General features: G+C 35.8%; 1 long non-coding RNA gene across 1 annotated transcript; it reads left to right on the top strand.

Annotated features, from left to right (window-relative positions):
• The first annotated feature begins 7,065 nt into the window (after positions 1–7,065).
• On the top strand, positions 7,066–8,118 carry LOC113361660. Its single transcript, XR_003365256.1, has 3 exons — positions 7,066–7,314; positions 7,423–7,543; positions 7,637–8,118. It is a non-coding gene; the product is annotated as an uncharacterized LOC113361660 (long non-coding RNA).
• Positions 8,119–12,545: the final 4,427 nt, after the last annotated feature.

A 12,545-nucleotide genomic window follows, 5' to 3' on the forward strand; every position in this document is an offset into this window, starting at 1 on the left:
TTACATAGAATTCATACAATAACTGTTTTATTGCTTTTTGGTAAACCATGAGAAGTAATTAGGTAAACATCAGTTTTTCTGGGTAACTTCCCTTTTCCAACTGTCGCGGAGTCATAGCACAATATTTTTAGCTTCATTACTACAGAAACAGTATGATACTGTTGTGAAGTAGGTCACTCTCGATAGGCTGTAGACAGAAACCAGTATTAATTGTGGGCCATCAATTGACTGCACAGTTTTGTAAGTTGTAAAGCCCAAGTCCAATGAGAATGCTCAAAAACAGAGTATCAAAATTTCATGTCCATACCTGTGGTGTGCTTGTGTGATAGTGTGACACTGTGACTTCACTGTGACCTCACACAATATTTTGAAGGCAAATTTAAGACCAGTGAGGACAGTATTTTAGAGGTGAAAGCTTTGTCAATTTTATGAAAATACTTTTCACTTGATACCTATCACTTGCATCCTAGCTAGCTAGGAAGCAGTGGTATCATAATGTTGTAATATCAACTGATGGTTGTTTCTCTCTTTTTTCAATTATATGAATTTTAACTTTTTCTTTAAAGGAGACTTCTCCAGTTCAATATCTGACTATGTTAATAAAATAAGCCGAAAAAATATTGATCAATAATATAGTTAAGGGCGTAGTACATAGCTGCAGGTGAGTATTCAATATAACAGTAAGAACATGCAGTTGCTATGTTGTGTAGTTAAACTCATGCCAAACATCCAACTTTAGAATGCAACCAATAACTCCCTTCGACTAGACTACACCCAGGGACGGAAGGATACGGGGACCCCTATTGATTTTAAAATTTAAACATGCTTAGTTTTCTTATAAATAGGGACTCACTTGATTTTGAGATTTAACTAACTTAGGGTTCGTTTTCTTGTAAATAGCATGCCTTGGAGGGGCAAATATGTAAAATTTAACTTCTTTTTTCTTTTACAAAGGAAGGGAAAAAAACGAACAAGAAAATGAGAAAGTTCAGTTACAAGGGAGTAAGAAAATGAGAGGGTCGAGAGATTGAGAAGATGTCCACCATTCTTGGACATTGTTGGAAATCGCATATGCTATAAGAGCATGAGCAGTAGCATTAGCTCTCTTCGGAATAGAGGAAAAATCAGCTTGAAAAAGTCCTCTACATAGGCTTTAATATCATCTATTATCTTCCAAATTTTCCAAGGTGTTGACGTAGTTTCACCCTTGAGGATTTTAACCACCACTTGACTGTCTCTTTCAATTACCACATCATTTACATTGAGTGTGTGAGCCAGATCGGTAGCAAGTAAGAATCCAGTAACTTCAGCTACTAATGGTAATATAGAGGTTCTCGGCACAGTAGATACACCCACAATTCTACTTTGACTATTTCTTGCAATGGAAGCAGCTGCGAACTTGCCTCCACGCAAAGCGCCATGATTGATTTTGATTCTGTCAGGTGGTGGTGGAAGCCATCCGATCTGTTGAGCATTACCTACGAAATTCCCACTACTAGAGCTTATCTTATCTTCCTCTATGTCATTTTCGGAATAGTAAAGATTGAACCAGTAAAGCGCTTGCTTAAGAACACCCTGAATATTCACTTGATGTTTCTCAAACACCAGTGTGTTTTTAGATTTCCATAAGGCCCGACAAATTGCAGCACCATTGAGAAAGAATACTCCTCATCCTGAACAGGGAGTCATTGTCAGCAAGGGTTAACGGATTAACAGAAAAGATCCTCAAACCAAAAGGAGACGCGGACCACACTGCTTGGGAAAAAGAACACGCAATCAACAAGTGATTGATGCTTTCCTCAGCCGAGTGGCAAATACAACAGTCTGTAGATAACCCCTCAGTAAATATACCAACTTTGTTAAGCACTCCAAAATCGTAGTGAAATCCTCTCCCTCATCTCTCACTCTTCTTCTTCTTCAACAACAACACCATCAAGAACAATCCTTCTCTGCTCAGATCTAGTCCATTTTGGGCTGGATCTGAGCAGATTTCTTCACTATTTCTTGTTTTCTAGGTTAGTAATTATAATTTAATTTTTATTATGTTTTCTTCTTATCTATACCATTATGGTGGTCTTATCTACTCTTTTGAGGTGTATCTTCGCTTTAATGGCGGTTCTTGGTTATTGGGTTGGGTTTCAAGATCGATAGTGATGCTCTCCAACGACGAAATCTTCATCTTCATTGGTGATTTCTTTGATGACGGAATCTCCATCACTAGTTTCAAGAGATTTGAGCAAACCACTCCTATTTTGGGAGCATATCTTTCTAAAGAAGAAAAACAAACTAAATGGTTGGATTCTAATTCCGCGAAAAACCATTCTTCCTCCGATTTAATCGGATCTTATTCATACTTGTATTTGTCTTACTCCGGTAATCCTTCTCTTTCTCTTGTCGGATTTCTCGTTATTGTGCTTGTACGGTATGCTCTTGTTACTTTGTATTCTCTTATTTTCGATCTTAAACTCAAAAAAAAAAAAAAAAAAAAAATTGTAAATTACTCTCCACAAAAACAATCTGACTTTTGGAGCCATTTTCTTAGTTTCCAAAAATCTTCCTTGGAAAAGTATTATCATTAACATTTGTGGATTCACCTACAACATATCATTTTTTGGGTAAGATTGAGGTGTATAATTACCATGACTTGTGTGCATCTATATCAATTTGTCTTTGGCCTCTTTGTTGATGTAGATATCCAGCACGTGCCTTGCTGATAATTGATAAAAATTTGGTTAACGACATCCACTTTGCATGTGCCAGTAGTATCATCAATTAGTTGAATGACTTTAGTAAAATTAGTCATACCATCTCTTATACCAATTGGCGTAAAGCCTGGTTGTGGGAATCCATGGATCATTCCATATGTTGATTTTGTTGGAAAACAATTTATAAAAAAAATTATTTTTTAAAGTTTTTTAAGAAAAATAATAACTTATTGTTTTCTTTTCTGAATGGAACTTTTTAGTCCCGCATCGGGAAGTTCATCTTCTTAAGTTATATTATTCCATTATATAAACAAATTTCTCTACTTTTGTAAACTCCAAGAGAAAGGGGTTTCTCTATATTTTAGAGAGACCCCAAAGAAAAAAATTTCTATTGTTTTCTTAAGTGTTTGCGTTTTTCCTTAGGGGGGTTTTCGGAGCTGCCAAGCTCAAGTTGAGCATCTATTACATATGCTAGTAGTGGATGTAGTAAGGTGTTTTATCCTGAAGGCATCCACTTGTAAGGGATATAGCATCACTCTTGAGTGTAGCCGGGCGCTAATGTATTAAGAACAGCGTGTTGAACACGTGACTCACTCTTTTTTCCAAAGTTTTTCGATGTTGATGTTGCGGAGACCTGGGGAGCTCGTACGTCAAATCAACCACTTCCATTATAAAGCTAAGTATCAATAACTTTTTTTATATGATTTTTCCTTGTTTTTGATTATTGCACACAACAATCTTAAGACATTAACGTTTGTAATAATCGTGGATGTTAATTGTGGAGTGATAAACAAAAAATGAATTTTCAGTCAGCTGTACCGTTTCGAATTTATCTCTTAACCTAGGACGAATCTCGATGAACCCTTTTGACCTAATGTAGTAGCCATCTTGATAGTTACCCACATAAAATTTCAGAATTTTTGGAGTTGTAAAAGTATTTTTTTTTTAATATATATTTTACAAAACAGAGAAACGTTCCTGAAAAATTCTGACGAGCAGAAATTTGTTGTTGACTAAATTAGTTTTTATGGGGTAACCACGAGTTTTTTTTTTTTGAAATCCCGAAGAGATTCACATCTCTCTGCAAAATCTCGGAGAGATTCACATCTGTTATCAAAATTTCAGAGAGATTCACATCTCTCCTCAAAATCTCAAAGAGATTCACATCACTTTTCAAAATCCCAGAGAGATTCACATCTCTCTGCAAAATCTCCGTGAGATTCAAATCTCTCAGGAAATCTCAGACAGGACCGAATATTCCCCATAATAGGCACATGCCTTACCTAGGGTTCAAGACTATTTCTTAGCCTCTCAAACACACTCATGGCTAGTAAATTGAGCCTGAATTATATATGTATATACAAAAACGTGGATAAGCTCTCTTGAGCTTCGCATGATCAACAAAGGGACCCACAAGCAATAATACGGTATCCACATGACATATGTGACCGGACATGGATAAAGGGAGCTCAACCTCAGCTCCTCTTACACTTTGCACATGATTCCTGGACATTCCATGCCTTTTCACGTGACTCATCCTAGTCATTCTCACAAATCAGAGAATATCTCTATATCTTGGCCAAATCGGCTAAAGAGAATATTTCTCTCTCAACACATCATCACAAAGGCTGACTGAGATTCACATAAATGGGGGGATATCAATTAGGGTTTAGGTCTGGCGGTCTACGACAAGTCTGAGAAATACCCGTCCTATTTCTCACCGCAGAAGAGAGTAAAGGAAGTGGGATAATGAGATAAACTCAACCTACTTTATCTCTATCTATTCCTGAAGAGACACGAGAATTTCTCTGCACAGCACGACAAGCAATACTTATCTTCACCGACCTGAAATTAGTGAATTCAGCTATAAATAAGTCATCTGTTTCTCCAAGCTAACACCAACCTTTTCTCTCAACAACTCAGAGCAATTCTTATTCAAACCCTAGAATTCTCTGATCTCTCTCTTCATTTGCTTTCATCCCTAAGACCGGCCCTAAGACTCTTCCCTGTGACTGAGCAGCCTTTGAACGGCTATTGTGCGTGGTTTAGGCGAAGACTGTTCGTGTTCAACCTCCCGTAACTCACTTTCAGAAATCCTACAATCCCACTTTTAACCTCTCTCATATTTTAGGTAACTACACTTGTATGTTCCATTTCCTAAATATATTCACAAGGTTCATCATTACTATTCGGTCTGAAAGCATTTGAACCCCTAGTTTCAGTTCTCCAATTATCTTTCACAATTTCGTCAAAGTTTTTCCAGACTCTTAAAATTTTAAAAGGCTTATTAATCTTCTGATTAAAAAAAAAATCATTACTACTTACTAGCAATACTGAAGTGTGATCTCGTCCCACTCTAACTAAATGCTTAACAATGGTATAAGGGAAGAAACATGACCAATCTAAAGAAGCTAAGACTCACTTGATTAGATATTTTATTTTTCTTCGATATGATTTATCTCGTTTTGCGGTATGCATTCCAAGAGGGAGGTCGGGATTCAAGCCCTTAGGGCGGGATTAAGAAGCTGTCCGGGTGAGTCCACGAGTGTGATGGGTCGTATATTGGTCTTAGGAATTGGGCCGACCGACAGGAGGGCTTGAAGGGAGGGAGTCCCTTTTATAGTCACTTTTTTGTAAAATAGAACATGCAAACGTGCAATTTGATTAAAAAAATTGGAAATTGTTACTATGAAAAAACCCAAAACGCCCCTTCTTGATTTTAAATTTTTAGTTATAAAATAAAAAAGTGATATTTTCACCCCGTGTCAGGAAAAATGATACTTAATATCATGTTGTGTCAGGAAAAATCAAACTTCCACTCTGTGTTATGAAAAATGATACTTTCGCGTCGTGTCAGAAAAAATGATACTTTCGTGCGTGTCAAGAAAAATGATACTTTCGTGCGTGTCAAGAAAAGTGATACTTTCACTTTGTGTCGGGAAAAATGATAATTTCACTCTGTGTTAGGAAAAATAATACTTTCACCCGTGTCGGGAAAAATAATATTCATTCTGTGTTAGGAAAAATGATACTTATATTATGTGTCAAGAACACTGATACTTTCACGCCGTGTCTGGAAAAATAATATTCATTCTATGTTAGGAAAAATGATACTTACGTTATGTGTCAGGAACACTGATACTTTCACGCTGTGTTAGAAAAAGTGATACTTTGGCGCATGTCAGGAAAAATGATACTTTCGCCCCGTTTCAGGAAAAGTGATAGTTTCAGCCCGTGTCAGGAAAAGTGATATTTTCACTCCGTGTCTGGATAATTGATACTTTCCCTCCATGTCAGGAAAAATGAAACTTGCACCTCTTAAATTTTGCTTATTTTAGATAAAAATATAGCTGTGAAAGTATCTCTCTTTCTGAAACGGAGGTAGTATACGCCTAAAAATATCATTCCAACGAAAAAAAGATATATAATGAATTATGGAGCTATCATAAAGAATGCACAACAACTTATACATCCACTAACTTCGTTATGCAACCGCTAAACGATGTTTCGCTTTCTTTTAGGTGGGCCCTCGCCACCGTGGCAGCCGTATTTTAGTGTAATTTCTTTAGACTGCTCTGATTTGACTCTAAAATGCAGTCATATGACTCATATCTAATGTAATTTCTTTAGACTGCTCTGACTTTGACTCTAAAATGTAGTCATGAAGTTACTAGTTTTGTTAGTTTCTTTCTGATCACTAGTGGTAGTAGGAGCTAGAATCGCAGCAATGTGCTTTTCAATGCAAGTAGGGATAAAATATACGATCTTTTTTGAGGAGTAGATAGGAATTATTTATGCAAGCAAGGCAAGTTTACCAACTTCTTTTCCTATTAATTAGACTTTTAGGATCCTCTTTTAGCCTGTCTGTTCTGGCTTACCCTGTTAGCTGTATCATCTTTTACTGAAGTAGAATCACAATGAATCTCTAGTCTAGATGCAAGAACAAGAAACAAGTAAAATGACGCGTCTTACATCAAAGAAGAAAATGGGAAGTTCGTAGAAGTTACAAAAGCACCAAAACCACCACAGTGCTTTCTCAAAGGATTAATTTGGGACTCAAAATTACTTGCGTCAAATATGATAGTTAACCACAAAATGAATAGGCGCAGGAGGATCAAATCAGGAAAGTACACACGTGGGCTGCTCATGCCATGCATTCTAGTTTAGTTTAACTAATATCGTCTTAGTAGATATATATTCCATGCAGCAATAGAAGTTAACTAAAAAGACAGTGCGCATATATCATCATTCGACGTTGGCATTCATTCTTAATTATTTAACTTTTATCTCTCCCTTGCTTGCTTCGGATATAAATATGTAGAGATATTTTCCTGAATCATTATCTCAAACACACTCTTAATTAAGCAACACAGATTAGTTCTCTGTAATAATCTTCGTAATCCATCAAACAGTAATCATGTCTACTGAGGAAGTCAAAGGAAAAGAGTCATCTGTGGAAACAGGGGGATACTCATCAAGTTATGCTACAAGCGTCGCAAGCATAACAGCAAGTTTAGGTGTTAGTTGTAGTACATACAAGCAAGCAGACAGTGGATGATTACTCTTACGGTTCTAAAACAACCAGATACACTCATTATCCTGCCTACAAGTAAGTTAATTAAATCCTTAATCAAACTCATTTTCCTGATACGAATTAGCTAGAGCGGTAAATAATTTTTAATGATTGATTTTTTATTTTTTGTTTAATTATTTGTAGGTATTTTCTGTCGGTTCTTTGGATTGTTTTTGCCTACACTTTCTTCGCAGCAATAAATTCAGGAATTTGTGGGAGGAGCGGAAACAAATATTTTCTTCTCAGTCTCTTATTCTGCGATGCCGTAAGTATTTTCTGTACAAAATCTATTTCGTGCAAATGTTTTATTCTTATAAAAAAAAAAGGTTAAAATTCTGAATTTGTTTTTCTGGTGCAGGTTATGTTGACACTTTTGGCTTCGGCTACTGGAACAGCCGGTGCTGTCTTATTTATTGGAACTAAAGGAAATTCCCATGATGGATGGTCAAAAACATGTAATGTTTTCGATAAGTTTTGTAGATATATGTGGGCATCATTCGGACTCTCCATATTCGCATGTTTTCTCCTTGTGTGGATCATAGTTCTCTCAGCTGGTGCTATTAAGGCGTGATCGGCTAAAACCATGGCCGAACACTCATCCAAATTGGTTTTAAGAACTGGCTACACTACAAATTGTGCTTAGGATTTCTTTTATTGGGATTGATTGAAGATTTATTGTCGTAAAGGTCGTCTGGTCGTAAGGGCCTAAATGTGCGAAATGGATGTAATTTGTATTTTGTTGATATTGTGTTGTATGATTTGTTAAATAAATTATCAATTCGAATGGATGGAGCTTGTATTATTAATGGGTACCTAGCTCAGCTGGTCATTCCCGTTTTTCAAAGTTTCATCCGTTTCAGGAGGTCCCAGATTCGAACCCCAATGGCGTAATATTGCAGAAATTAACATGGAAGGTAGAGTTAATTTGTCCCCCTAGTGACACAATCTCAACCCCGAGCCTAGTTTGTTAGGCTTCCAACTAATTAATGTAGTACTCTTCGTCCTTAATAATTAATTATTTTTAAAACCCCAAAGGAGTCACTATCCATCCACAAAAAACCCGTCAAAACAAAAGTAACACAAAAACCCTTTCATCATAAAGTTTGATGAAACCTTATAGGGTTTGACGAAACCAATTTTTGGTTTCATCATAAAATTTGATGAAACCAATTTTGAAATTTGGGATTTTGGTATCAATTTTTTAAAATTTTGAGGGTTTTGTATAATTTAGTTTAAGATGGAGTTTTAATGAATCCCAACACTTGAGTGGATTTTTTGTATCACAAGTTTGGTCACCTTGGGTTTTTATGACTAGTTTTGTTTTTAAAAATGGATAGATTTAATTTACTATTATAGAAAAATGGGTCAAATGCCGGTAAACCTTTAAATTTCAGTTGTAATAGGCGAGTAAAATCTTGTGTGGGTCAAATGGACGGAAAAGAGTTACTTTGAAATTGCCAAATATATCCTAATTTTCTTTCTTTTTATATTTTGTAAAGAAAAAATAACTGATAATTAACATCTTTTATTTTTGTCATTATCACCAAAATCCACTAAAACCACTAGTACCGTAGTCTGAAATCTTCTCTCCACCATCTCAATTTTCTCTTTCTCAACACCGTTAACCACAATTACCACCACCACCGTCATCAACTATAACCACAGACACCACCACTATCAAACAGTAACTACAACCACCTCCATCATCATCTACAACAACTACAACCAACACCACCATCTTCCCCCACTAAAAAAATACCGTCAGCATCGTTGAGATTGATACCACCCCCACCGTATACAGTTTGTTTTGCCTTCAAATGCCCTAATTAAAGTGAAGATTTCTCAAATTCATTGAAACTAAAAATATTAGAGTTTTGTCTTCCATCAATTTAGCAAGATGAGCGCTCGTAAGTTTCTAATCCTAAGTTTTTTCTTGATTGTATTATCTGAATTCATCAATTTCACATGAATTGACCCTAACTACCTTATCATGAGATGAATCATTTTATATATGAGCGAAATTATAGTTTTTTTTTACGTGGGTAAAAGTGGATGAAACTAGTAGCATCCTGTATTAGACCTGAAATTTATGAGATGAATGATCTTTTTTTTCTTGCGTAAATATGGATCAAACTGGTGTCATCCTATATCAGTTATGCTATTTGTTTTCAGCCATGTTTAAAGGAGTATGAAACTGGTATCATTCAGTTTTGATGAAATTGATATCATCAAGTTTTAGATTTGGCTGAATTTGCTTTCATCCATGTTTAAACCGGTATGAAACTAGTATCATCCTTGGCTGAATTTTTTTTATCCATGTTTATATTAGGATGAAACTGGTATCATCATGTTTTACATTTGGCTTAACTAGTCTTATCCATATTTAAACTAGGATGAAATCATTTTCATCTTGTTTTAGATTTGGTTGAATTAGTTTTCCTCCATGTTTAAGTTATTAAGAAAATCGGTTTCATCCTGCTCTATATTGAGTTAAATCTGGAATAAATACGATTTATATATTGTGGGATGAATCCAGTTATATCATATGTTGGTTACCGAAGTTGAAATAAGAATAGCAATAGCAACACTGGATGTATCCAGATATATCCAATATAATTGCTTGACGTATCCAACTCATTTGACTACCCGGTGTGATCGAGTATTTAGTGGAGACTCTTCGTCCAGAATTTTTGATGTTAATTTTATGCTTCTCTTATTGTTTACTCTAACCAAAGATTTTGTAGCTTCCATTAACAATTTAAAAAATGGAAAAGATGGAGATATAATCCTCTCATATCTGTCTATACCTAACGAGTACGTTGCTTAGTATATTTATCAAACCAGTCTAAACAAAGGACCGGGTTGTAGGTTTATAAGTCACGGGAGAGCACTATTGAGCTTTGTCTAAAGCCTTTACTATCCACACCAATACGCTCCATCTGATGCCATAGACACCAATATATTTTGAGCTAATTCTTGAAAAACTTGTTCGACCACTTATCTTGTATTTTGGGGTAGTACCTAGTCAGGAGTAAACTTTCTACAGATGGGTAATTTTGTGTAGTTACTCCCTAAGTTATCTGACTTTTTTTAACCTATTTCTTTAATGGATAGGTTGGAAAAATACTTCTTTAAGACAACTTTAATTAGTATCTGGCATTTATATACATGTTCTTGTGTGTCGTTCACGTCAGCATAGCCGATGTCGTAAACCACGAGATTTTTAATTTATGCGATGAATTGTAAAAGATGCTGGGATAAATGGCTTACAACTTGAGTGTGACTTGATTTCTAGCTTCTTATTGACTTAGGCTTAGTCCTATGGGCTAGATATCTAGCTGCTAGATTGGCCATCCACGTCAGCCTGGGCAACTTCCTAAGTCCTATGATATTGTTAATCTAACAGCGAAATGCTGAATAAAACAGCGCTAAACGCCGGATGGTTCGGTGATACATAATTTTATTTTTTAAAAAACTAATCATTATATCTCTCTCCACCTTTTTCCTCTCTCTCTCTCCAATTTTTTCCTCTCTCTCCCTTTTTTTCCTCCCTCCATCACGTTCTTCCTCTTTTTTCCCCCTCTCTCCCTCTTTTTCTTCTATCTCCATCACATTCTCTCTCAAAAATTAGTAAAATATATAGAGCGCCGAATGGTTCGGTGTTTATGTCACTTTTTGAGCACCGAAAGGTTCAGCGTTTCAATCTCGCTGATAGTTGGACTGCGGGCACTTGATAGGTGAGAGAACTATCAACTATCACTGTTAACTTTTTTCCAACATTTTTTTCTTGATTTGCAACACTTTTTGGTCATTCTAGCACTCCAATCTAGCCCATAGGGGTTAGCCTTAGGAGAACGTTAATTTATCTGCCTCAAACCCAAATGCAGTTTGATAAGAATTTATACGGTTCTCTATCATATAGCCTCCAAAAGTATACATGAGTAAAAACCAGTCACATAATGCCTTCACTGTCTTGGGTTTAATTTTCACATGTACATGTTAGTCCCTTGGTTACATGTTATGAAACTCTCAAAAATTATCATTGACACCGCTTTGAAACTCGTGCAAGCTCCTAATGTGTTCACCATCTCTTGTTGCATCACCCATATATTCACGCAAACTGATAGGTAACACAAATTAGCCACTCATACTCTATACATAAGCATACACAGTTAAGGAAAACTTTAGTTAAGCTAGATAGGGATATTTTAATCAGTTATATAATTATAAATATCACTAAAAAATTAAAGTTTGGGTGGTGTCCAAATTGGATAATAGAAAAGTATCTTTAATTCCCGTCCATTTAATTAATCCAAATTTTAGATGTCTTTTCCACTTAGGAATTGTTGTTTTAGGGCTATCAGACCAACTTTGTGTTGTTATTATCATGTTCTAACTAATTATCCTTCAGATTTCTTAAAAGACAATAACTGTAGTGCATATTGATTTATTGGCACAGTCTTGTAAGTTGTAAGTGCATTAGTTGCAATGTCCGGAAACACAATTTTTTTTTTTACCTTTTCATATGCAAACAAACATATAACAAAACTGTAAGTTATCATCCTTTCGTTTCTGTAATTATCGCACAGAGTAAGAAGGAGCCAAACTGGTGGAACAACCCAAGACATAAGTCTAGCATTTACCTTGCCCCATTGAGCTAGTTGAAAGAAAGTCATAGCAATGATAAACATATTCTAAAAACAAGTCTTTGAGCATCCGCTAAATTCTACTAGGAACGTTGGTGAAACGGTTCGTGAACCGGTAAGGCATGTTCACGAGTATTGTTAGAGCATTGCTCGGCTAAACCCACCAAGCATTGATATGTCAAGTTTGGTTGTCATAATTTAGTATCAAAATAATTTAGTATCAAAACTCATCTAGAGTCGGTTGATTAATGTGGTAATTATATAAATGTCCCTTGTTTTGATGGGCTTCACAAATATCCTTATCACACGATAGATATACCCTTCTCCGTATATAAGACCATCAGGGGTCCATTAATTATTTTTTTGTTTCCAAATTTACCCTCATATCTATTTAGTAACAGTATCTTCCTCTTTTATTTCATTTCAGATCTAATTTTTTTTTATCTATTTTCTCTCTTTCCAAACACCACCACCACCACCGTCTTTTTCATCGCTACCACCACCACTACCACCTCCTCATTATCACCTCTGTCACTGCAAATAGATTCAGGAACACCTCTTCAGCCATCATCATTACCACCACCAGCACCATACCACATGCTAAACTGTAGCACCCCGATT

This window comes from Papaver somniferum, chromosome 3 (genome assembly GCF_003573695.1).
Source record: "Papaver somniferum cultivar HN1 chromosome 3, ASM357369v1, whole genome shotgun sequence".
Lineage (NCBI taxonomy): Eukaryota > Viridiplantae > Streptophyta > Magnoliopsida > Ranunculales > Papaveraceae > Papaver > Papaver somniferum.